Source organism: Globicephala melas, chromosome 2 (assembly GCF_963455315.2).
Source record: "Globicephala melas chromosome 2, mGloMel1.2, whole genome shotgun sequence".
NCBI classification, from domain to species: domain Eukaryota; kingdom Metazoa; phylum Chordata; class Mammalia; order Artiodactyla; family Delphinidae; genus Globicephala; species Globicephala melas.
In genome coordinates, this window is record NC_083315.2 from 113,144,419 (window position 1) to 113,150,036 (window position 5,618).

At 38.8% G+C, this 5,618-nt stretch overlaps 1 non-coding gene across 1 annotated transcript; it reads left to right on the forward strand.

Annotated features, from left to right (window-relative positions):
• The first annotated feature begins 2,926 nt into the window (after positions 1-2,926).
• Positions 2,927-3,052, forward strand: LOC115852503 (U6atac minor spliceosomal RNA). The gene has a single exon (XR_004039180.1). It is a non-coding gene; the product is annotated as a U6atac minor spliceosomal RNA (small nuclear RNA).
• The last annotated feature ends 2,566 nt before the right edge of the window (positions 3,053-5,618 follow it).

Below are 5,618 nucleotides of genomic sequence, written 5' to 3' on the forward strand. Positions count from 1 at the left end.
GTGCAGCTTTGGCTTCAGCGGACTTTGGGAGCTCGCCCTCACGGGAGGCAGGGTTGATGTCTGAGCTGATTGTCAATGCTCCCACAGTGGGGATAGGTCCAGGGGCTACACTAGCAGCAGCAGACTGTGAGTGCGCAAACCAGGTGGCAGGAGGTGTCACAGAGTTGCATGTCCCAGTGACAGCCCCTGGGGAGAAACACATAGTAGCTCCTTTCCCAGCAGGAGCACTCCAGTCCTGTCTATCTCACACCACAGTGCACCTCACCCCAAACTGGATCCGGGGGTTTCTACTCCAAGAACTGGGGAGCAGAGCCTGCCCCTGACAGAGCTGTGACAGCCACAGAGCAAAGAGGAGGCCCTGCCCAACATCTAGTGCAGACTCCAGTCACCACAACACAAAACACACCCCTATCAAGGGGACAACAGACACACACTGAGGAAAACCGTGGCAGGCATCTATACCAAAAATAGCCCTTGCACAAAAAATACTGGACTCACACAGTTCACACAGGGATGTTCCCACATAAAAACAGCCCTTCAAGACCACTGTAGATAACTGTTCCTCCTAAATTCATAAGTCAGAGAAATTTAAGTAAAATGAAACAGAGGAATTACTTCCAACTAAAAGAACAAGAGAAATCCCTTGAAAGAACAATGAAACAGATCTCTCTAGTCTACCAGACCCTGAGTTCAAAAAAGAGGTAGTAAAAATGCTAAAGGAATTAACAGAGACTGTCAAAAGAAATGCAGATCACTGTAACAGGAACTAGAACCTATAAAGAGGAAACATTCAAAATTAGACAACTCAATTTCTGAGATAAAAACTGAGCTAAAGGCAGTGAATAACAGCCTAAATAATGCAGAACAAATAAGTGGTCTGGAAGATAGAATAATGGAAATCACCCCATCAGAACAGCAGACAGAAAGACAAGTGAAAAGGAAGGAAAGAAAGCAACATATGAGATCTATGGGATAACATAAAGCATGCCAACCTATGCACAATACGGGCTCCAGATAAAGAAGAAAGAGAAAAGGAATCAAAGGTGTATTTGAAGAAATTATGGCTGAAAACCTCCCTGATCTAAAGAAGGAGACAGATATCCAAGTACAGGAAGCACAGAGGCTCCCAAATAAAAGGAGCCCAAAGAGACCCACACCAAGATGTATCATAATTAAAATGGCAAAAATTAAAGATAAAGAGAGGATTCTAAAGGCAGCAAGAGAAAAGCAAAGAGTCAGTTACAAGGGAACCCCCATAAGGCTATCAGCTGATTTCTCTACAGAACCTTTTTCAGGCCAGAAGGGAGGAGCAAAATATATTCAAAGTGCTGAAAGGGAAAAACCTGAAACCAAGGATACGCTACCCAGCAAGACTATCACTTAGAATAGGAGAGATAAAGAATTCCTCAGAGAAGCAAAAACTAAAAGAATACAGCAATACTAAAACTGAAAGAAATAGTGAAGGTTCTTCTGTAAATAGAAAAGAAGCAAGATTCTATAGGAAAGGGAAAATCACAATACAAAAGGCAAATATTTAAAAGGATTGAAGATCACTTAAACAAGCTAGTACATAGACTTTAAAAAAAAATCAAAAAAAAATTCTGAAAGCAATTATAACTACAACGAACAGCAAAAGTATAAACATGAAGATGTAAAATAGGACATCAAGATCACAAAACATAGGTGAGGGGAATAAGAAAATGTAGATCTTTTAGAATGTGTTGGGAATTTCCCTGGTGGTGCAGTGGTTAAGAATTCACCTGCCAATGCAGGGGACACGGGTTCGATCCCTGGTCTGGGAAGATCTCACATGCCACAGAGCAACTAAACCTGTGCACCACAACTACTGAAGCCTGAGCGCTCAAGGGCCTGCATGTCGCAACTACTGAGCCCACATGTTGCAACTACTGAAGCCCGCGTGTTCTAGGGCCTGTGTGCCGCAACTACTGAGCCAGGGTGCTGCAACTACTGTAGCTCACACACCTAGAGCCTGTGCTCCACAACAAGAGAAGCCACTGAAATGAGAAGCCCACGCACCAGTACGATGAGTAGCCTCCACTCACCACAACTAGAGAAAGCCCACGCACAGCAATGAAGACCCAACACAGCCAAAAAAAAAAGAGTGTGTTTGAACTTATATGACTATCAGTCTAAAGCAAGTAGATATAGTTATGGGTTAACATACTTGAAAACCAGGCTAATCACAAATCAAAAATATATAAAAGATTCACAAAAACCAAAAAGAAAGAAACTCAAGCACAATTTAAAAAAAACCCCATCAACCTACAAAATGGAAAAAATAAATGGAACAAAGAAGAAATACAAAATCAAATGGAAAACAAGGTTTAAAATGGCAATAAATACATACTTATCATAATTACTTTAAATATCAATGGAATAATGCTCCAATCAAAAGACACAGAATGGCAGACTGGATAATAAAACAAGATCTACCTAATTAAAATTCAGGAGAGGAAAAAAATATTCAGCAAACAATTCAGGTGAGTATCTCAAAACATTACTCTGCCTCACCACCATAAGTCATGCTGCCTCAGGCTCCCTGGTGCTATCATATTAAAGTTTTCTAAGAACTAGTGGGAAAGAGTTTTAGCAAGATACCCAAGACAGTCTGACTTAAAGTGTGAATCCTTTGTGCCTACATGGACACACAGACATACACACACAATTTTGGAACAATATTTGTGTTTGCATATGTATAAAATTTTTGAAGATCTATTTCATAGCTTTTTGGAAATATTTCCCAAAGTACGGGCAATATCACATTGGTTTTAAAATACAGTCCATCAGAAGAAACTGTATGCTGTTACTTTAAATCTCATTCCAGAAGGTTAGTTGCGCTGTTCAGGAATTATACCTCAGTCAATTGCTGTCAGCTAAACATTTCATCAAAAAATTCTCTATTCCAGTGTTGTATAAAAGGAGACAAGGTTAGCACTCCCCTTGACAACAATGGAAGAGGCCCTTGGGCCTGACAACATGCATATGGTTAAGGCATTTCCACCTACTTAGTGGCATCTAACCATTGTTTTTTATCCAAATTGGAAGGGAAGAGGTAAAATTGTCACTATTTGCAGATGACATGATACTATATATAGAAAACCCTAAGGACTTCACACAAAAACTACTAGATCTAATAAATGAATTCAGCAAAGTAGCAGGATACAAGATTAACATTCAGAAATCAGTGCATTTATTTACACTAACAATGAAATATCAGAAAAAGAATGTAAAAAAAATACCTTTTAAAATTGCACTAAGAAAATAAAATACCTAGGAATAAACCTTTCCAAGGAGGTGAAAGACTTGTTTGCTGAGAACTATAAAAACATTAATAAATTAAAGAGGATTTAAAGAAATGGAAAGATATCTCACGTTCTTGGGTTGGAAGAGTTAACATTGTTAAAATGGCAATACTGCCCAAAGCAATCTACAGATTTAATACCACCCCTATCAAATTATCCATGACATTTTTCACAGAACTAGAACAAATAATCCTAAAATTTATATAGAACCATAAAAAACCCAGAATTGCCAAAGCAATCCCAAGGGGGGGAAAAAAAAGCAGGAGGCATAAATCTCCCAGACTTCAGACAATACTACAAAGCTACAGTAATCAAAACAGTGTGGTACTGGTACAAAAACAGACATACAGATAAGTGGAACAGAACAGAGAGCCCAGAAACAAACCCACACACCTCCAGTCAATTATTCTTTGAAAAAGGAGGCAAGAATATAAAATGGGAAAAAAGTCTCTTCAGCAGGTGGTGCTGGGAAAGTTAGACAGCTGCATGTAAATCAATGAAGTTAGAACACACCCTCACACTGTGCACAAAAATAAACTCAAAAGGCTTAAAGACTTAAATATAAGACCTGACACTATAAAACTCCCAGAAGAGAGACTAGGCGAAACATTCTCTGACATAAATTGTACCAATGTTTTCTTAGGTCAGTCTCCCAAGGCAATAGAAATAAAAACAGAAATAAACAAATGGGACCTAATCAAACTTACAAGCTTTTGCACAGCAAAGGAAACCATAAAACAACCAAAAAGACAAACTACGGAATGGGAGAAAATATTTGTAAACGATGTGCCCAACAAGGACTTAATCTCCAAGATAAACAAACAGCTCACGCAGCTCAACAATAACAACAAAAACAAACCCAATCAAAAAAAATGGGCAGAAGACCTTAATAGACATTTCTCCAAAGCAGACATACAGATGGCCAGTAGACACATGAAAAGATGCTCAACATCACTAATTACTAGAGAAATGCAACTCAAAACTACAATGAGGTACCACTTCACACAGGTCAGAATGGCCATCATTAAAAAGTCTACAAATAACAAATGCTAGAGAAGGTGTGGAGAAAAAGGAATCCTCCTACACTGTTGGTGGGAATGTAAGTTGGTACAGCCACTATGGAAAACAGTATGGAGCTTCCTCAGAAAACTAAAAATAAAGGTACCATATTATCCAACAATCCCAGTTCTGGACATATACCTGAACAAAACTATAATTCAAAAAGATACATGCACCCCAGTGTTCATAACAGCACTATTCACAATAGCCAAGACATGGAAACAACCTAAATGTCCATCGACAGATGAATGGATAAAGAAGACGTGGTACATATATACAATGGCTTACTACTCAGCCATAAAAGAGAATGAAATAATGCCATTTGCAGCAACATGGATGCAACTACAGATTATCATATTAAGTGAAGTAAGTCAGAAGGAGAAAGACAAATATCATATGATATCACTTATATGTGGAATCTAAAATATGGCACAAATGAACTTATCTACAAAACAGAAACAGACTCACAGACATAGAGAACAGACTTGTGGTTGCCAAGGGGGAGGGAGAGGGATGGACTGGGAGTTTGGGGTTAGTAGATGCAAACTATTACATTTAGAATAGATAAACAACAAGGTTCTACTATATAGCACAAGAAACTCTATCCAGTCTCCTGGGATAAAGCATAATGGAAAAGAGTATTAAAGAAAGAATGCTGCTTCCATGTCTTGGCTATTGTAAACAGCACTGCAATGAACACTGGGGTGCATGTATCCTTTCGGATCGTGTTTTTCTCCGGGTATATGCCCAGGAGTGGGATTGCAGGATCATATGGTAGCTCTATGTTTAGTTTCTTAAGGAACCTCCATACTGTTTTCCATAGTGGCTGCACCAATTTACATTCCCACCAACAATATAGGAGGGTTCCCTTCTCTCCACACCCTCTCCAGCATTTATTGTTTGTGGATTTTTTGATGATAGCCATTCTGACAGTTGTGAGGTGATATCTCACTGTAGTTTTGATTTGCATTTCTCTAATAATTAGCGAGGTTGAACATCTTTTCATGTGCCTCTTGGCCGTCTGTATGTCTTCTTTGGAGAAATGTCTGTTCAGGTCATGGAAGCAACCTAAATGTCCAATGACAGAAGAATGGATAAAGAAGATGTGGTACATATATACAATGGAATATTACTCAGCCATTAAAAAGAATAAAATAATGCCATTTGCAGCAACATGGATGGATCTAGAGATTGTCATACTGAGTGAAGTCAGACAGAGAAAGAGAAATATCACTT